Genomic DNA, 23,420 nt, shown 5'->3' with positions numbered 1-23,420 from the left:
GGTACTGATGTCCTGACAACAAGGTACTGATGTCCTGACAACAAGGTACTGATGTCCTGACAACAAGGTACTGATGTCCTGACAACAAGGTACTGATGTCCTGACAACAAGGTACTGATTTCCTGACAACAAGGTACTGATGTCCTAAACACATTACTGGGGGTCCACCACGAACCATACATCCTGCTTCTTACCTAAACAGACAACAACAAGGTACTGATGTCCTGAACACATTACTGGGGGTCCACCACGAACCATACATCCTGCTTCTTACCTAAACAGACAACAACAAGGTACTGATGTCCTGAACACATTACTGGGGGTCCACCACGAACCATACATCCTGCTTCTTACCTAAACAGACAACAACAAGGTACTGATGTCCTGAACACATTACTGGGGTCCACCACGAACCATACATCCTGCTTCTTACCTAAACAGACAACAACAAGGTACTGATGTCCTGAACACATTACTGGGGTCCACCACGAACCATACATCCTGCTTCTTACCTAAACAGACAACAACAAGGTACTGATGTCCTGAACACATTACTGGGGGTCCACCACGAACCATACATCCTGCTTCTTACCTAAACAGACAACAACAAGGTACTGATGTCCTGAACACATTACTGGGGGTCCACCACGAACCATACATCCTGCTTCTTACCTAAACAGACAACAACAAGGTACTGATGTCCTGAACACATTACTGGGGGTCCACCACGAACCATACATCCTGCTTCTTACCTAAACAGACAACAACAAGGTACTGATGTCCTGAACACATTACTGGGGGTCCACCACGAACCATACATCCTGCTTCTTACCTAAACAGACAACAACAAGGTACTGATGTCCTGAACACATTACTGGGGGTCCACCACGACCCATACATCCTGCTTCTTACCTAAACAGGTACACACACACACACACACACACACACACACACACACACGTTAACAATGATGTGACTGATGTCCTGACAACAAGGTACTGATGTCCTGACAACAAGGTACTGATGTCCTGACAACACATTACTGATGTACTGACAACAAGGTACTGATGTCCTGACAACACATTACTGATGTCCTGACAACAAGGTACTGATGTCCTGACAACACATTACTGATGTCCTGACAACACATTACTGATGTCCTGACAACAAGGTACTGATGTCCTGACAACAAGGTACTGATGTCCTGACAACAAGGTACTGATGTCCTGACAACAAGGTACTGATGTCCTGACAACACATTACTGATGTCCTGACAACACATTACTGATGTCCTGACAACAAGGTACTGATGTCCTGACAACAAGGTACTGATGTCCTGACAACAAGGTACTGATGTCCTGACAACACATTACTGATGTCCTGACAACACATTACTGATGTCCTGACAACACATTACTGATGTCCTGACAACACATTACTGATGTCCTGACAACAAGGTACTGATGTCCTGACAACAAGGTACTGATGTCCTGACAACAAGGTACTGATGTCCTGACAACACATTACTGATGTCCTGACAACACATTACTGATGTCCTGACAACACATTACTGATGTCCTGACAACAAGGTACTGATGTCCTGACAACAAGGTACTGATGTCCTGACAACAAGGTACTGATGTCCTGACAACAAGGTACTGATGTCCTGACAACACATTACTGATGTCCTGACAACAAGGTACTGATGTCCTGACAACACATTACTGATGTCCTGACAACACATTACTGATGTCCTGACAACAAGGTACTGATGTCCTGACAACACATTACTGATGTCCTGACAACACATTACTGATGTCCTGACAACAAGGTACTGATGTCCTGACAACAAGGTACTGATGTCCTGACAACACATTACTGATGTCCTGACAACAAAGTACTGATGTCCTGACAACAAGGTACTGATGTCCTGACAACAAGGTACTGATGTCCTGACAACAAGGTACTGATGTCCTGACAACAAGGTACTGATGTCCTGACAACACATTACTGATGTCCTGACAACACATTACTGATGTCCTGACAACAAGGTACTGATGTCCTGACAACAAGGTACTGATGTCCTGACAACAAGGTACTGATGTCCTGACAACACATTACTGATGTCCTGACAACACATTACTGATGTCCTGACAACAAGGTACTGATGTCCTGACAACAAGGTACTGATGTCCTGACAACACATTACTGATGTCCTGACAACACATTACTGATGTCCTGACAACACATTACTGATGTCCTGACAACACATTACTGATGTCCTGACAACAAGGTACTGATGTCCTGACAACAAGGTACTGATGTCCTGACAACACATTACTGATGTCCTGACAACAAGGTACTGATGTCCTGACAACAAGGTACTGATGTCCTGACAACAAGGTACTGATGTCCTGACAACACATTACTGATGTCCTGACAACACATTACTGATGTCCTGACAACAACGTACTGATGTCCTGACAACAAGGTACTGATGTCCTGACAACAAGGTACTGATGTCCTGACAACAAGGTACTGATGTCCTGACAACAAGGTACTGATGTCCTGACAACAATGTACTGATTTCCTGACAACAAGGTACTGATGTCCTGACAACAAGGTACTGATGTCCTGACAACAAGGTAATGATGTCCTGACAACACATTACTGATGTTCTGACAACACATTACTGATGTCCTGACAACACATTACTGATGTCCTGACAACAAGGTACTGATGTCCTGACAACAAGGTACTGATGTCCTGACAACAAGGTACTGATGTCCTGACAACACATTACTGATGTCCTGACAACAAGGTACTGATGTCCTGACAACAAGGTACTGATGTCCTGACAACAAGGTACTGATGTCCTGACAACAAGGTACTGATGTCCTGACAACACATTACTGATGTTCTGACAACAAGGTACTGATGTCCTGACAACACATTACTGATGTCCTGACAACACATTACTGATGTCCTGACAACACATTACTGATGTCCTGACAACAAGGTACTGATGTCCTGACAACAAGGTACTGATGTCCTGACAACAAGGTACTGATGTCCTGACAACAAGGTACTGATGTCCTGACAACACATTACTGATGTCCTGACAACAAGGTACTGATGTCCTGACAACAAGGTACTGATGTCCTGACAACAAGGTACTGATGTCCTGACAACACATTACTGATGTCCTGACAACACATTACTGATGTCCTGACAACAAGGTACTGATGTCCTGACAACACATTACTGATGTCCTGACAACACATTACTGATGTCCTGACAACACATTACTGATGTCCTGACAACACATTACTGATGTCCTGACAACACATTACTGATGTCCTGACAACAAGGTACTGATGTCCTGACAACACATTACTGATGTCCTGACAACACATTACTGATGTCCTGACAACACATTACTGATGTCCTGACAACAAGGTACTGATGTCCTGACAACAAGGTACTGATGTCCTGACAACAAGGTACTGATGTCCTGACAACAAGGTACTGATGTCCTGACAACAAGGTACTGATGTCCTGACAACAAGGTACTGATGTCCTGACAACAAGGTACTGATTTCCTGACAACAAGGTACTGATTTCCTGACAACAAGGTACTGATGTCCTGACAACAAGGTACTGATGTCCTGACAACAAGGTACTGATTTCCTGACAACAAGGTACTGATGTCCTGACAACAAGGTACTGATGTCCTGACAACACATTACTGATGTCCTGACAACAAGGTACTGATGTCCTGACAACAAGGTACTGATTTCCTGACAACAAGGTACTGATTTCCTGACAACAAGGTACCAATGTCTCTCACCAGTGTAAAGGACTCCATCAGAACTCCTACAGGGAGCAGACTGGACCAGCTCTGGGATGGTGAAGGGCAGTTTCTGGAGACATATAGACAATACTATATTATACAGTATATTATTATTATATATATTAAAATACTATATTATACAGTATACTATTATTATATATATTAAAATACTATATTATACAGTATACTATACTATTATTATATATATATTAAAATACTATATTATACAGTATATTATTATTATATATATTAAAATACTATATTATACAGTATACTATACTATTATTATATGTATTAAAATACTATATTATACAGTATATTATTATTATATATATTAAAATACTATATTATACAGTATACTATTATTATATATATTAAAATACTATATTATACAGTATACTATTATTATATATATTAAAATACTATATTATACAGTATATTATTATTATATATATTAAAATACTATATTCTGACCGTCCGTCTCTCTCTCTCTCTGTCTGACCGTCCGTCTCTCTCTCTCTGTCTGTCTGTCCGCCTCTCTGTCCGTCTCTCTCTCGGTCTGTCCGTCTCTCTCTCTCTCTGACCGTCCGTCTCTCTCTCTCTCTGACCGTCCGTCTCTCTCGCTCTGTCTGTCCGTCCGTCTCTCTGTCTGTCCGTCTCACTCTCTCTGACCGTCAGTCTCTCTCTCTCTCTGTCTGTCTGTCCGCCTCTTTCTCTGTCTGTCTGTCCGTCTCTCTCTCTGTCTGACTGTCCGTCTCTCTCTCTCTGTCTGTCTGTCCGCCTCTCTGTCCGTCTCTCTCTCTGTCTCTCTCTCTCTCTGTCTGTCTGTCTGTCCGCCTCTCTGTCCGCCTCTCTCTCTGTCTGTCCGTCTCTCTCTCTCTCTCTGACCATCCGTCTCTCTCTCTCTCTGTCTGTCCGTCCGTCTCTCTCTCTCTCTGTCTGTCCGTCCGTCTCTCTCTCTCTCTGACCGTCCGTCTCTCTCTCTCTCTGACCGTCCGTCTCTCTCGCTCTGTCTGTCTGTCCGTCCGTCTCTCTCGCTCTGTCTGTCCGTCCGTCTCTGTCTGTCCGTCTCTCTCTCTCTCTGACCGTCCGTCTCTCTCTCTCTCGGTCTGTCTGTCCATCTCTCTCTCTGACTGTCCGTCTCTCTCTCTGACCGTCCGTCTCTCTCGCTCTCTGACCGCCCGTCTCTCTCTCTCTGACCGCCCGTCTCTCTCTCTGTCTGTCCGTCTCTCTCTCTCTGACCGTCCGTATCTCTCTCTCTGTCTGTCTGTCCGTCTCTCTCTCTCTCTGACCGTTCGTCTCTCTCTCTCTCTGACCGTTCATCTCTCTCTCTCTCTGACCGTCCGTCCGTCTCTCTCGCTCTATCTGTCCGTCCGTCTCTCTGTCTGTCCGTCTCTCTCTCTCTCTGACCGTCCGTCTCTCTCTCTCTGTCTGTCTGTCCGTCTCTCTCTCTCTGTCTGACTGTCCGTCTCTCTCTCTCTCTGACCGTCCGTCTCTCTCTCTCTCTGACCGTCCGTCTCTCTCTCTCTCTGACCGTCCGTCTCTCTCGCTCTGTCTGTCCGTCCGTCTCTCTGTCTGTCCGTCTCACTCTCTCTGACCGTCAGTCTCTCTCTCTCTCTGTCTGTCTGTCCGCCTCTTTCTCTGTCTGTCTGTCCGTCTCTCTCTCTGTCTGACTGTCCGTCTCTCTCTCTCTGTCTGTCTGTCCGCCTCTCTGTCCGTCTCTCTCTCTGTCTCTCTCTCTCTCTGTCTGTCTGTCTGTCCGCCTCTCTGTCCGCCTCTCTCTCTGTCTGTCCGTCTCTCTCTCTCTCTCTGACCATCCGTCTCTCTCTCTCTCTGTCTGTCTGTCCGTCTCTCTCTCTCTCTCTGTCTGTCCGTCCGTCTCTCTCTCTCTCTGACCGTCCGTCTCTCTCTCTCTCTGACCGTCCGTCTCTCTCGCTCTGTCTGTCTGTCCGTCCGTCTCTCTCGCTCTGTCTGTCCGTCCGTCTCTGTCTGTCCGTCTCTCTCTCTCTCTGACCGTCCGTCTCTCTCTCTCTCTGTCTGTCTGTCCGTCTCTCTCTCTGACTGTCCGTCTCTCTCTCTGACCGTCCGTCTCTCTCGCTCTCTGACCGCCCGTCTCTCTCTCTCTCTGACCGCCCGTCTCTCTCTCTGTCTGTCCGTCTCTCTCTCTCTCTGACCGTCCGTATCTCTCTCTCTGTCTGTCTGTCCGTCTCTCTCTCTCTCTGACCGTTCGTCTCTCTCTCTCTCTGACCGTTCATCTCTCTCTCTCTCTGACCGTCCGTCCGTCTCTCTCGCTCTATCTGTCCGTCCGTCTCTCTGTCTGTCCGTCTCTCTCTCTCTCTGACCGTCCGTCTCTCTCTCTCTGTCTGTCTGTCCGTCTCTCTCTCTCTGTCTGACTGTCCGTCTCTCTCTCTCTCTGACCGTCCGTCTATCTCTCTCTCTGACCGCCCGTCTCTCTCTCTCTGACCGCCCGTCTCTCTCTCTCTCTCTGTCCGCCTCTCTGTCCGTCTCTCTCTGTCCGTCTTTCTGTCTCTCTCTCTCTGACCGTCCGTCTCTCTCTCTGTCAGTCTCTCTCTCTCTCCGTCCGTCTCTCTCTCTGTCCGTCTCTCTCCCTCTGTCCGTCTCTCTCTCTCTCTGTCCATCTCTCTCTCTCTCTGTCCGTCTCTCTGTCCGTCTCTCTCTGTCTCTCTCTCTCTGTCCGTCTCTCTCTGTCTCTGTCCGCCTCTCTGTCCGTCTCTCTCTCTGTCCTGTCCGTCCGTCCGTCCGTCCCCCCCTCTCTCTCTCTCTCTCTCTCTCTCTCTCTCTCTCTCTCTCTCTCTCTCTCTCTCTCTCTCTCTCTCTCTCTCTCTCCTCTCTCTGTCTCTCTCTCTCTCTCTCTGTCTGTCCGCCTCTCTCTCTCTGTCCGCCTCTCTGTCCGTCTCTCTCTCTCTCTCTGTCCGTCTCTCTCTCTCTCTGTCCCTCTCTCTCTGTCCGTCTCTCTGTCCTGTCTGTCTCTCTGTCTCTCTCTCTCTCTGTCCTTCTCTTTTGCTCTGTCCGTCTCTCTCTTACCATCAGTCCTTCCTTGTGTTTTCCTCCCAGGACGTAGAGACTGCCATCGTTGGGGTCAGGGAGAAACCCTGGCCTAAAAACACACACACAGTAGCAATGATTATCAGGTGTGTGACTGTTTGTGAGTGTGTGTCACTGTGTGTCAGTGTGTGTGTGTGTGTGTGTGTGTGTGTGTGTGTGTGTGTGTGTGTGTGTGTCAGTGTGTGTGTGTGTGTGTCAGTGTGTGTGTGTGTGTGTGTGTGTGTGTGTGTGTGTGTGTGTGTGTGTGTGTGTGTGTGTGTGTGTGTGTGTGTGTGTGTGTGTGTGTGTGTGTGTGTGTGTGTGTGTGTGTGTGTGTGTGTGTGTGTGTGTATGTATATAGCAGAGTCACTCACTCAGTAAGGTAGACAGGCACCTGAATGATGGGATCTGGAAAAGTACAAACATTAAGAACACCTTCCTAATACTGAGTTGTATATATTATAATACTATATATTAGTATACAATATGTTAATTAGTACAAACATTAAGAACACCTTCCTAATACTGAGTTGTATATATTATAATACTATATATTAGTATACAATATGTTAATTAGTACAAACATTAAGAACACCTTCCTAATACTGAGTTGTATATATTATCATACTATATATTAGTATACAATATGTTAATTAGTACAAACATTAAGAACACCTTCCTAATTCTGAGTTGTATATATTATAATACTATATATTAGTATACAATATGTTAATTAGTACAAACATTAAGAACACCTTCCTAATACTGAGTTGTATATATTATAATACTATATATTAGTATACTTTATGTTAATTAGTACAAACATTAAGAACACCTTCCTAATACTGAGTTGTATATATTATCATACTATATATTAGTATACAATATGTTTAATTAGTACAAACATTAAGAACACCTTCCTAATACTGAGTTGTATATATTATCATACTATATATTAGTATACAATATGTTAATTAGTACAAACATTAAGAACACCTTCCTAATACTGAGTTGTATATATTATAATACTATATATTAGTATACAATATGTTCATTAGTACAAACATTAAGAACACCTTCCTAATACTGAGTTGTATATATTATCATACTATATATTAGTATACAATATGTTAATTAGTACAAATATTAAGAACACCTTCCTAATACTGAGTTGTATATATTATCATACTATATATTAGTATACAATATGTTAATTAGTACAAATATTAAGAACACCTTCCTAATACTGAGTTGTATATATTATCATACTATATATTAGTATACAATATGTTAATTAGTACAAACATTAAGAACACCTTCCTAATACTGAGTTGTATATATTATAATACTATATATTAGTATACTTTGTTAATTAGTACAAACATTAAGAACACCTTCCTAATACAGAGTTGTATATATTATAATACTATATATTAGTATACAATATGTTAATTAGTACAAACATTAAGAACACCTTCCTAATACTGAGTTGTATATATAATAATACTATATATTAGTATACAATATGTTAATTAGTAAAAACATTAAGAACACCTTCCTAATACTGAGTTGTATATATAATAATACTATATATTAGTATACAATATGTTAATTAGTAAAAACATTAAGAACACCTTCCTAATACTGAGTTGTATATATTATAATACTATATATTAGTATACAATATGTTAATTAGTAAAAACATTAAGAACACCTTCCTAATACTGAGTTGTATATATTATCATACTATATATTAGTATACAATATGTTAATTAGTACAAATATTAAGAACACCTTCCTAATACTGAGTTGTATATATTATAATACTATATATTAGTATACAATATGTTAATTAGTACAAACATTAAGAACACCTTCCTAATACTGAGTTGTATATATTATAATACTATATATTAGTATACAATATGTTAATTAGTACAAACATTAAGAACACCTTCCTAATACTGAGTTGTATATATTATAATACTATATATTAGTATACAATATGTTAATTAGTACAAACATTAAGAACACCTTCCTAATACTCAGTTGTATATATTATCATACTATATATTAGTATACAATATGTTAATTAGTACAAACATTAAGAACACCTTCCTAATACTGAGTTGTATATATTATCATACTATATATTAGTATACAATATGTTAATTAGTAAAAACATTAAGAACACCTTCCTAATACTGAGTTGTATATATTATAATACTATATATTAGTATACAATATGTTAATTAGTACAAACATTAAGAACACCTTCCTAATACTGAGTTGTATATATTATAATACTATATATTAGTATACAATATGTTAATTAGTACAAACATTAAGAACACCTTCCTAATACTGAGTTGTATATATTATAATACTATATATTAGTATACAATATGTTAATTAGTACAAACATTAAGAACACCTTCCTAATACTGAGTTGTATATATTATAATACTATATATTAGTATACAATATGTTAATTAGTACAAACATTAAGAACACCTTCCTAATACTGAGTTGTATATATTATCATACTATATATTAGTATACAATATGTTAATTAGTACAAACATTAAGAACACCTTCCTAATACTGAGTTGTATATATTATCATACTATATATTAGTATACATTATGTTAATTAGTACAAACATTAAGAACACCTTCCTAATACTGAGTTGTATATATTATAATACTATATATTAGTATACAATATGTTAATTAGTACAAACATTAAGAACACCTTCCTAATACTGAGTTGTATATATTATTACACTATATATATTATTATACTATATATAGTATTATGCCACACATATTATACTGTATATATTATTATACTATATATATATTATTATGCCATACATATTATACTGTATATATTATTATACTATATATATATTATTATGCCATACATATTATGCTGTATATATTATTATACTATATATATTATTATGCCATAGATATTATACTGTATATATTATTATACTATATATTATTATTCCATACATATTATACTGTATATATTATTATACTATATATATTATTATACTATACATTATACTATATATATTATTATACTACACTGTAGGTATATATTATTATACTATACATATTATTATACTATACTATATATTATTATACTCTATACATTATTATAGTATACTATATATTATTATACTATATATTATTATACTATACTGTAGGCATATATTATTATACAATACATATTATTATACTATACATATTTTTTGACTGTATATATTATTATACTATACTGTAGGTATATATTATACTATATATATTATTAACCTATACATATTTCCTATACTGTATATTATTATACTATACATATTATTATACTATATATTATTATACTATATATTATTATACTATACTGTATATTATTATACTATACATTATTATACTATATATTATTATACTATACTGTAGGTATATATTATACTATATATTATTATACTATATATTATTATACTATATATTATTATATTATATATTATTATACTATACTGTATATTATTATACTATATATTATTATACTATACTGTAGGTATATATTATACTATATATTATTATACTATATATTATTATACTGTATATTATTATACTATACTGTATATTATTATACTATATATTATTATACTATATATTATTATACTATACTGTAGGTATATATTATACTATATATTATTATGCTATGTATTATAATATAATAATAATATAATATATGCCATTTAGCAGACGCTTTTATCCAAAGCGACTTACAGTCATGTGTGCATACATTCTACGTATGGGTGGTCCCGGGGATCGAACCCACTACCCTGGCATTACAAGCACCATGCTCTACCAACTGAGCTACAGAAGGACCATATTATTATACTATACTGTATATTATTATACTATATATTATTATATTATATATTATTATATTATATATTATTATACTATACTGTATATTATTATACTATATATTATTATATATTATTATACTATATATTATTATATTATATATTATTATACTATACTGTATATTATTATACTATACATATTATACTATATATTATTACACTATACACATTATACTATACATATGATTATACTATATATTATTATACTATACTGTATATTATTATACTATACTATATATTATTATACTATACTGTAGGTATATATTATACAATATATTATTATATTATATATTATTATATGATATATTATTATACTATACTGTAGGTATATATTATACAATATATTATTATATTATATATTATTATATGATATATTATTATACTATACTGTAGGTATATATTATACAATATATTATTATATTATATATTATTATATTATATATTATTATACTATACTGTATATTATTATACTATATATTATTATACTATATATTATTATACTATATATTATTACACTATACTGTAGGTATATATTATTACACTACATATTATACTATACTATATATTATTATACTATATATTATTATACTACACTGTAGGTATATATTAATACACTATATTGTAGGTATATATTATTATACTACATATTATACTATACTATATATTATTATACTATACTGTAGGTATATATTAATACACTATACTGTAGGTATATATTATTATACTACATATTATACTATACTATATATTATTATACTATACTGTATATTATTATACTATACTGTAGGTATATATTATACAATATATTATTATATTATATATTATTATATGATATATTATTATACTATACTGTATATTATTATACTATACTGTAGGTATATATTATACAATATATTATTATATTATATATTATTATATGATATATTATTATACTATACTGTAGGTATATATTATACAATATATTATATTATATATTATTATATGATATATTATTATACTATACTGTAGGTATATATTATACAATATATTATTATATTATATATTATTATATTATATATTATTATACTATACTGTATATTATTATACTATATATTATTATACTATATATTATTACACTATACTGTAGGTATATATTATTACACTACATATTATACTATACTATATATTATTATACTATATATTATTATACTACACTGTAGGTATATATTAATACACTATATTGTAGGTATATATTATTATACTACATATTATACTATACTATATATTATTATACTATACTGTAGGTATATATTAATACACTATACTGTAGGTATATATTATTATACTACATATTATACTATACTATATATTATTATACTATACTGTAGGTATATATTATATATTATACTATATATTATTACACTATACTGTAGGTATATATTATTGCACTACATATTATACTATACTATATATTATTATACTACATATTATACTATACTATATATTATTATACTATACTGTATATTATTATACTATATATTATTATACTATATATTATTACACTATACTGTAGGTATACATTATTACACTACATATTATACTATACTATATATTATTATACTACATATTATACTATACTATATATTATTATACTATACTGTAGGTATATATTAATACACTATACTGTAGGTATATATTAATACACTATACTGTATGCGGGCGTGAGAGCGGGTGCTGACCTTCTTTGAGGGTCCATTTGATGTCTCCAGACTGCTTGGAGACAGCATGTAGACTCCCATCCAGAGTAGACACAAACAGTAGAGACTCTGGTAGAGTTACACTCACTGATTTCACCTGGGGGGTAGAGAGAGAGAGACTGACTTCACCTGGGGAGTAGAGAGAGAGAGACTGACTTCACCTGGGGAGTAGAGAGAGAGAGACTGACTTCACCTGGGGAGTAGAGAGAGAGAGAGACTGATTTCACCTAGGGGGTAGAGAGAGAGAGACTGACTTCACCTGGGGAGTAGAGAGAGAGTAGAGACTGATTTCACCTAGGGAGTAGAGAGAGAGAGAGAGAGAGACTGACTTCACCTGGGGGTAGAGAGAGAGAGACTGACTTCACCTGGGGAGTAGAGAGAGTAGAGACTGATTTCACCTAGGGAGTAGAGAGAGAGAGAGAGACTGATTTCACCTGGGGAGTAGAGAGAGAGAGAGACTGATTTCCCCTAGGGAGTAGAGAGAGAGAGAGACTGATTTCCCCTAGGGAGTAGAGAGAGAGAGACTGACTTCACCTGGGGAGTAGAGAGAGAGAGACTGATTTCACCTAGGGAGTAGAGAGAGAGAGAGAGAGAGACTGATTTCACCTAGGGGGTAGAGAGAGAGAGACTGACTTCACCTGGGGAGTAGAGAGAGAGTAGAGACTGATTTCACCTAGGGAGTAGAGAGAGAGAGAGAGAGAGACTGACTTCACCTGGGGGGTAGAGAGAGAGAGACTGACTTCACCTGGGGAGTAGAGAGAGAGTAGAGACTGATTTCACCTAGGGAGTAGAGAGAGAGAGAGAGACTGATTTCACCTGGGGAGTAGAGAGAGAGAGAGACTGATTTCCCCTAGGGAGTAGAGAGAGAGAGAGACTGATTTCCCCTAGGGAGTAGAGAGAGAGAGACTGACTTCACCTGGGGAGTAGAGAGAGAGAGAGACTGACTTCACCTGGGGAGTAGAGAGAGAGTAGAGACTGATTTCACCTAGGGAGTAGAGAGAGAGAGAGACTGATTTCACCTAGGGAGTAGAGAGAGAGAGAGACTGATTTCACCTAGGGAGTAGAGAGAGAGAGAGAGAGAGACTGATTTCACCTAGGGAGTAGAGAGAGAGAGAGAGACTGACTTCACCTGTGGAGTAGAGAGAGAGAGAGAGGAGAGACTGACTTCATCTGGGGGGTAGAGAAAGAGAGGGAACAATGTCATGCTCTGATCCAGTGGAAACGTCATAAAATAGGCCGACCTGATTACTGATTATCCCCTTGAACAAATAGCCTCCAGCTGTCCTGAGCTCACTGGTGCAGGAAACTGAGGTTCCCAGAATATTTTATACAATGCAGCGTGTTTGTTAGCAGGAGCTTCAGGCCAGAAAAAAAAGTTACTCGTTGATACAATGTTTCAAGTTCGTTGCAGACAGGCCATGTGGAACCAATGTGATTTATAGTATTATTATTTTTTAATTTAAAACAATCTTGTTCAAACTGCAATGTTATTTGTTTTTTTAACTTAATTAGAAATATAAAAGTTACTTTTTAGGCTTGTTTCATTGTAATTTTTTGGTTTTTGATTGAATTTTCATTAACCACATGACAATGATATTAAAATACGAGGACGTTATTATAAAAAATATATATATATATATTTTCACCTTTATTTAACCAGGTAGGCAAGTTGAGAACAAGTTCTCATTTACAATTGCGACCTGGCCAAGATAAAGCAAAGCAGTTCGACAGATACAACGACACAGAGTTACACATGGAGTAAAACAAACATACAGTCAATAATACAGTATAAACAAGTCTATATACAATGTGAGTAAATGAGGTGAGAAGGGAGGTAAAGGCAAAAAAGGCCATGGTGGCAAAGTAAATACAATATAGCAAGTAAAACACTGGAATGGTAGTTTTGCAATGGAAGAATGTGCAAAGTAGAAATAAAAATAATGGCGTGCAAAGGAGCAAAATAAATAAATAAATAAAATACAGTTGGGAAAGAGGTAGTTGTTTGGGCTAAATTATAGGTGGGCTATGTAGAGGTGCAGTAATCTGTGAGCTGCTCTGACAGTTGGTGTTTAAAGCTAGTGAGGGAGATAAGTGTTTCCAGTTTCAGAGATTTTTGTAGTTCGTTCCAGTCATTGGCAGCAGAGAACTGGAAGGAGAGGCGGCCAAAGAAAGAATTGGTTTTGGGGGTGACTAGAGAGATATACCTGCTGGAGCGTGTGCTACAGGTGGGAGATGCTATGGTGACCAGCGAGCTGAGATAAGGGGGGACTTTACCTAGCAGGGTCTTGTAGATGACATGGAGCCAGTGGGTTTGGCGACGAGTATGAAGCGAGGGCCAGCCAACGAGAGCGTACAGGTCGCAATGGTGGGTAGTATATGGGGCTTTGGTGACAAAACGGATTGCACTGTGATAGACTGCATCCAATTTGTTGAGTAGGGTATTGGAGGCTATTTTGTAAATGACATCGCCAAAGTCGAGGATTGGTAGGATGGTCAGTTTTACATGGGTATGTTTGGCAGCATGAGTGAAGGATGCTTTGTTGCGAAATAGGAAGCCAATTCTAGATTTAACTTTGGATTGGAGATGTTTGATATGGGTCTGGAAGGAGAGTTTACAGTCTAACCAGACACCTAAGTATGTAGTTGTCCACGTATTCTAAGTCAGAGCCGTCCAGAGTAGTGATGTTGGACAGGCGGGTAGGTGCAGGTAGCGATCGGTTGAAGAGCATGCATTTAGTTTTACTTGTATTTAAGAGCAATTGGAGGCCACGGAAGGAGAGTTGTATGGCATTGAAGGACTGTAATTATTTAATCAAACAGTGTGCTTAAAGCATCAGACCAGTTCAGAATCTGAGACAGCCAGCAGGAGAGTGAGGACTGTAATTATTTAATCAAACAGTGTGCTTAAAGCATCAGACCAGTTCAGAATCTGAGACAGCCAGCAGGAGAGAAAGGACTGTAATTATTTAATCAAACAGTGTGCTTAAAGCATCAGACCAGTTCAGAATCTGAGACAGCCAGCAGGAGAGAGAGGACTGTAATTATTTAATCAAACAGTGTGCTTAAAGCATCAGACCAGTTCAGAATCTGGGACAGCCAGCAGGAGAGAGAGGACTGTAATTATTTAATCAAACAGTGTGCTTAAAGCATCAGACCAGTTCAGAATCTGAGACAGCCAGCAGGAGAGAGAGGACTGTAATTATTTAATCAAACAGTGTGCTTAAAGCATCAGACCAGTTCAGAATTGGAGACAGCCAGCAGGAGAGAGAGGACTGTAATTATTTAATCAAACAGTGTGCTTAAAGCATCAGACCAGTTCAGAATCTGAGACAGCCAGCAGGAGAGAGAGGACTGTAATGATTTAATCAAACAGTGTGCTTAAAGCATCAGACCAGTTCAGAATCTGAGACAGCCAGCAGGAGAGAGAGGACTGTAATTATTTAATCAAACAGTGTGCTTAAAGCATCAGACCAGTTCAGAATCTGAGACAGCCAGCAGGAGAGAGAGGACCGTAATTATTTAATCAAACAGTGTGCTTAAAGCATCAGACCAGTTCAGAATCTGAGACAGCCAGCAGGAGAGAGAGGACCGTAATTATTTAATCAAACAGTGTGCTTAAAGCATCAGACCAGTTCAGAATCTGAGACAGCCAGCAGGAGAGAGAGGACCGTAATTATTTAATCAAACAGTGTGCTTAAAGCATCAGACCAGTTCAGAATCTGAGACAGCCAGCAGGAGAGAGAGGACTGTAATTATTTAATCAAACAGTGTGCTTAAAGCATCAGACCAGTTCAGAATCGGAGACAGCCAGCAGGAGAGAGAGGACTGTAATTATTTAATCAAACAGTGTGCTTAAAGCATCAGACCAGTTCAGAATCTGAGACAGCCAGCAGGAGAGAGAGGACTGTAATGATTTAATCAAACAGTGTGCTTAAAGCATCAGACCAGTTCAGAATCTGAGACAGCCAGCAGGAGAGAGAGGACTGTAATGATTTAATCAAACAGTGTGCTTAAAGCATCAGACCAGTTCAGAATCTGAGACAGCCAGCAGGAGAGAGAGGACTGTAATTATTTAATCAAACAGTGTGCTTAAAGCATCAGACCAGTTCAGAATCTGAGACAGCCAGCAGGAGAGAGGACTGTAATTATTTAATCAAACAGTGTGCTTAAAGCATCAGACCAGTTCAGCACATATAGTTGATTTAATTAAAACACATATGGGATATATATATATATATATATATATATATATATATATATATATATATATATATATATATAGGAGAGGTTTCCTGTTCTGGAGATGAACATTAGGTGCTGTCTGAATAGAATATAAAACCGGCCTGCTTCTGTTCTGGAGATGAACGTTAGGTGCTGTCTGAATAGAATATAAAACCGGCTTGCTTCTGTTCTGGAGATGAACATTAGGTGCTGTCTGAATAGAATATAAAACGGGCCTGCTTCTGTTCTGGAGATGAACATTAGGTGCTGTCTGAATAGAATATAAAACGGGCCTGCTTCTGTTCTGGAGATGAACATTAGGTGCTATCTGAATAGAATATAAAACGGGCCTGCTTCTGTTCTGGAGATGAACATTAGGTGCTGTCTGAATAGAATATAAAACGGGCCTGCTTCTGTTCTGGAGATGAACATTAGGTGCTGTCTGAATAGAATATAAAACCGGCCTGCTTCTGTTCTGGAGATGAACATTAGGTGCTGTCTGAATAGAATATAAAACGGGCCTGCTTCTGTTCTGGAGATGAACATTAGGTGCTGTCTGAATAGAATATAAAACCGGCCTGCTTCTGTTCTGGAGATGAACATTAGGTGCTGTCTGAATAGAATATAAATCGGGCCTGCTTCTGTTCCGGCGATGTCGCCGTAAATGATCGTATTAAACTGGATCGATCTCTGATTGACTGTTATCAACCACTGCTCTCCTTGTTTTTCACCTGGAAATGTCCGTTACACCAGGACAACCTGAATAGCGAGATAACCCCACCCCCCCCTCCCCGTCTCCTTCTCAGCAAAGAGACCGTTTACCACATGTTGTGTGTTTAACCCCACCCCCCCGTCTCCTTCTCAGCAAAGAGACCGTTTATTTACTCAACAAGGGGTGGCAGCATAGAACCGGACTCTGTATGGCGCCTTAAAGGGATATGTGGTCATAGAACCGGACTCTGTATGGCGCCTTAAAGGGATATGTGGTCATAGAACCGGACTCTGTATGGCGCCTTAAAGGGATATGTGGTCATAGAACCGGACTCTGTATGGCGCCTTAAAGGGATATGTGGTCATAGAACCGGACTCTGTATGGCGCCTTAAAGGGATATGTGGTCATAGAACCGGACTCTGTATGGCGCCTTAAAGGGATATGTGGTCATTTAACAAGGAATGTCCACACGCGTTTCAATGTCCAATGCCTTTACCTTTAAACTACAACATATAGAGGCATCCAAATGGTAAAACGCCGGAGAGCGATATACCCTCTTTACGCACCATTAGTTACGGAGAGCGATATACCCTCTTTACGAACCATTAGTTACGGAGAGCGATATACCCTCTTTACGAACCATTAGTTACGGAGAGCGATATACCCTCTTTACGAACCATTAGTTACGGAGAGCGATATACCCTCTTTACGAACCATTAGTTACGGAGAGCGATATACCCTCTTTACGAACCATTAGTTACGGAGAGCGATATACCCTCTTTACGCACCATTAGTTACGGAGAGCGATATACCCTCTTTACGAACCATTAGTTACGGAGAGCGATATACCCTCTTTACGAACCATTAGTTACGGAGAGCGATATACCCTCTTTACGAACCATTAGTTACGGAGAGCGATATACCCTCTTTACGCACCATTAGTTACGGAGAGCGATATATACCCTCTTTACGAACCATTAGTTACGGAGAGCGATATATACCCTCTTTATGCACCATTAGTTACGTTATTGCCTACAATGTTAGACAGGTAACTATAACGGATTACATTTTAAAAAGTAACCTACACAAGACAGACAGACAGACAGACAGACAGACAGACAGACAGACAGACAGACAGACAGACAGACAGACAGACAGACAGACAGACAGACAGACAGACAGACAGACAGACAGACAGACAGACAGACAGACAGACAGACAGACAGACAGACAGACAGACAGACAGACAGACAGACAGACAGACAGACAGACAGACAGACAGACAGACAGACAGACAGACAGACAGACAGACAGACAGACAGACAGACAGACAGACAGACAGACAGACAGACAGACAGACAGACAGACAGACAGACAGACAGACAGACAGACAGACAGACAGACAGACAGACAGACAGACAGACAGACAGACAGACAGACAGACAGACAGACAGACAGACAGACAGACAGACAGACAGACAGACAGACAGACAGACAGACAGGACAAGGGGGGTTTGTTCATTTCCAGCATACTAATTCTTGAAGTGTATTAGAGTCCCCTCTCTCTCTCTCTCTCTCTCTCTCTCTCTCTCTCTCTCTCTCTCTCTCTCTCTCTCTCTTTGTACGTGTTCCCGAAATAGACCAACCGGACAGTGGCACCGTACCCAGCGAGCCACACACCCGCAGTGGGGGTTTCCCCCCCTCCCCTCCCCCATAAACAAGTAAATAACAACAAACACTCACCTGTAAATCGGTTCCTTTCCAAGACAGCAGCAACAACAAACACTCACCTGTAAATCGGTTTCCCCCTCCCCTCCCCCATAAACAAGTAAATAACAACAAACACTCACCTGTAAGTCGGTTTTCCCCCTCCCCTCCCCCCATAAACAAGTAAATAACAACAAACACTCACCTGTAAGTCGGTTCCTTTCCAAGTAAACAACAACAAACACTCACCTGTAAATCGGTTCCTTTCCAAGTAAACAACAACAAACACTCACCTGTAAATCGGTTCCTTTCCAAGTAAACAACAACAAACACTCACCTGTAAATCGGTTCCTTTCCAAGTAAACAACAACAAACACTCACAAGTCGGTTTTCCCCCTCCCCTCCCCCATAAACAAGTAAACAACAACAAACACTCACCTGTAAATCGGTTTCCCCCTCCCTCCCCCATAAACAAGTAAATAACAACAAACACTCACCTGTAAATCGGTTTCCCCCTCCCCTCCCCATAAACAAGTAAATAACAACAAACACTCACCTGTAAATCGGTTTCCCCCTCCCTCCCCCATAAACAAGTAAACAACAACAAACACTCACCTGTAAATCGGTTTCCCCCCTCCCCTCCCCCCATAAACAAGTAAACAACAACAAACACTCACCTGTAAATCGGTTTCCCCCTCCCCTCCCCCATAAACAAGTAAATAACAACAAACACTCACCTGTAAATCGGTTTCCCCCCTCCCCTCCCCCATAAACAAGTAAATAACAACAAACTCTCACCTGTAAGTCGGTTCCTTTCCAAGACAGCAGCAACAGCAGCAGGAGGAGACAGCGTGTTAACTTCCCCATGGTTGTAGATCTACCAACGGGAATCTCGAACTCTCACCTGTAAGTCGGTTCCTTTCCAAGACAGCAGCAACAGCAGCAGGAGGAGACAGCGTGTTAACTTCCCCATGGTTGTAGATCTACCAACGGGAATCTCGAACTCTCACCTGTAAGTCGGTTCCTTTCAAGACAGCAGCAACAGCAGCAGGAGGAGACAGCGTGTTAACTTCCCCATGGTTGTAGATCTACCAACGGGAATCTCGAACTCTCACCTGTAAGTCGGTTCCTTTCAAGACAGCAGCAACAGCAGCAGGAGGAGACAGCGTGTTAACTTCCCCATGGTTGTAGATCTACCAACGGGAATCTCGAACTCTCACCTGTAAGTCGGTTCCTTTCCAAGACAGCAGCAACAGCAGCAGGAGGAGACAGCGTGTTAACTTCCCCATGGTTGTAGATCTACCAACGGGAATCTCGAACTCTCACCTGTAAGTCGGTTCCTTTCCAAGACAGCAGCAACAGCAGCAGGAGGAGACAGCGTGTTAACTTCCCCATGGTTGTAGATCTACCAACGGGAATCTCGATCAACGCAAAGAAACGTGTTAATTAACCTTACAAGAACAAGTGGTCGAATTATCTGTCAACTTTTCTCCAGCGATCGTCCATTTTGGTCTACACAGCCACAGGGCTTCGTTTGTTGAACTTTTTAAAAAAAAATTTATTAAAGTCTTCTTTATGATTGACGTGTTTTATTTAACGTGTGTTACCAGGTTGTGGATAGAAGTAGGATGAGAGATCCGGAGAGACCATCACAACAGTACCGACTAAACGACGAGCCCCCACCATTACGGTTTCCGTGTTGGAACGGATCCTGTGACGTCAGTTAGAGAGGGTGTCCTTCGGTTCTCGTCGGTAGGCGGTCAGGACCGACGGAATGGTCCCGTCCCCCCCCAAAAAACGGCTCAAAATAGTTAAATAACAGAGAATATAGTGGTTTTGTTTATGTGGCGGTTTTTCCTCACCAACATACCCATCATAAAGTATATAACTCAGGCTAAACGGCGCAATGCGACCTGCTGTCAAATCATGTGGGGCTGGCCCCGCCCTCTTGTTTGATTGACGGCCGTTCCTTCCAATGGTAAAAGGAGAGTTGGACTGTAACCGGGGGGCGGGGTTTAGAATGAGCTGGACGCCACCTTAGAACACGTGGAAACGGCAATGTGGCTCGCGGCTTTGTGATCACTGCAACACGCAGGTGAAAGAGAATAGAGATGGTGGTAGAACAGAGAAGAGACATCTATGCCTTTATTAAGCTCTCTCTGTCTATTCCTCTCTCTCTCTCTCTCTCTTCCTCTCTCTTCCTCTCTCTCTCTTCCTCTCTCTCTCCCTTCCCCTCTCTCTTCCTCTCTCTCTCTCCCTTCCTCTCTCTCTCTTCCTCTCTCTCTCTTCCTCTCTCTCTTTTCCCTCTCTCTCTCTCTCTTCCTCTCTCTCTTCCTCTCTCTATCTTCCTCTCTCTCTCTCCCTTCCCCTCTCTCTCTTCCTCTCTCTCTCTCTTCCTCTCTCTTCCTCTCTGTCTCTTCCTCTCTCTCTCTCTCTCTCGCTCTCTCTCTCTCTCTTCCTCTCTGTCTCTTCCTCTCTCTCTTCCTCTCTCTCTCCCTTCCTCTGTCTCTCTCTCTCTCTTTTCCTCTCTCTCTTCCTCTCTCTCTTCCTCTCTTCCTCTCTCTCTTCCTCTGACCCTGTGTCGCTCTGTTTCTTCTTCTTCTTGTAATTTTCCCTGACTTTTCTCAGTTTATAGTGCAAGGGGTACTAAGGTGAACATAATTATAGATTTAAAAAAACATTTCAAAATGAATCCCACCAGCACTACATATACTATAATACCCACGTCCAGGCTATCCCACAGTCTCCATAGACAAACATTGGCAGTAGAATGGCCCATACTGAAGAGCCCTGCTAGAGCTGCCCCTGGTCAACTGTAAGTGCTGTTATTGTGAAGTGGAAATGTCTAGGAGCAACAACGGCTCAGTAGCGAAGTGGTAGGCCACACACGTTAAAATCGTCTGTCCTCGGTTGCAACACTCACTGCCAAGTTACAAACTTCCTTTGGCACAAGAACTGTTTGTCGGAAGCTTCATGATATGGGTTTCCATGGCCGAGTAGCCGCACACAAGCCTAGGATCACCATGCCAACCGTCGGCTGGTGTGAAGCTCGCCACCATTGGACTCTGGAGCAGTGGAAACCTGTTCTCTGGAGCAGGGGAAACCTGTTCTCTGGAGCGATGAATCACGCTTCACCATTTGGCAGTATGAAGGAAGAAACTGGGTTTGGATGCCAGGAGAACGCTACCTGCCCCAATGCATAGTGCATTTGTAAAGTTTGGTGGAGAACGCCACCTGCCCCAATGCATAGTGCATTTGTAAAGTTTGGTGGAGAACGCCACCTGCCCCAATGCATAGTGCATTTGTAAAGTTTGGTGGAGAACGCCACCTGCCCCAATGCATAGTGCATTTGTAAAGTTTGGTGGAGAACGCCACCTGCCCCAATGCATAGTGCATTTGTAAAGTTTGGTGGAGAACGCCACCTGCCCCAATGCATAGTGCATTTGTAAAGTTTGGTGGAGAACGCCACCTGCCCCAATGCATAGTGCATTTGTAAAGTTTGGTGGAGAACGCCACCTGCCCCAATGCATAGTGCATTTGTAAAGTTTGGTGGAGAACGCCACCTGCCCCAATGCATAGTGCATTTGTAAAGTTTGGTGGAGAACGCCACCTGCCCCAATGCATAGTGCATTTGTAAAGTTTGGTGGAGAACGCCACCTGCCCCAATGCATAGTGCATTTGTAAAGTTTGGTGGAGGAGGAATAATAGTCTGAGACTGTTTTTCATGGTTCGGGCCCCTTAGTTCCAGTGAAGTGAAATCTTAACGCTACAGCATAACAATGACATTCTAGATGATTCTATGCTTCCAACGTCGTGGAATCCCTTTCCTGTTTCAGCACGACAACGCCCCCGATGCACAAAACGAGGTCCATACAGAAATGGTTTGTCGAGATTGGTGTGAAAGAACTTGACTAGCCTGCACAGAGCCCTGACCTCAACCACATCGAACACCTTTGGAATTAATTGGAACGCCGACTGCGAGCCAGGCCTAATCGCCCAACATCATCATCATCATCAACAACTGCTCTTGTGGCTGAGTCAACATCTCTGATGTTCCAACATCCAAATCAAATCCAATGTATTTGTCACCTGCGCCGAATACAACAGGTGTAGTAGACCTCACAGTGAAATGCTGAATACAACAGGTGTAGTAGACCTTACAGTGAAATGCTGAATACAACAGGTGTAGTAGATCTTACAGTGAAA

General features: G+C 39.8%; 1 pseudogene; it reads right to left on the bottom strand.

Moving 5' to 3' along the window:
- LOC124024240 overlaps window positions 1–20,191 on the bottom strand; it is a 54,506-nt pseudogene extending 34,315 nt beyond the window's left edge.
- Between the last annotated feature and the right edge of the window lie 3,229 nt (window positions 20,192–23,420).

This window comes from Oncorhynchus gorbuscha, unplaced genomic scaffold (genome assembly GCF_021184085.1).
Source record: "Oncorhynchus gorbuscha isolate QuinsamMale2020 ecotype Even-year unplaced genomic scaffold, OgorEven_v1.0 Un_scaffold_1802, whole genome shotgun sequence".
In the NCBI taxonomy this organism is placed as follows: Eukaryota; Metazoa; Chordata; class Actinopteri; order Salmoniformes; family Salmonidae; genus Oncorhynchus; species Oncorhynchus gorbuscha.
This window is presented reverse-complemented; position numbering and strand designations above follow the sequence as displayed.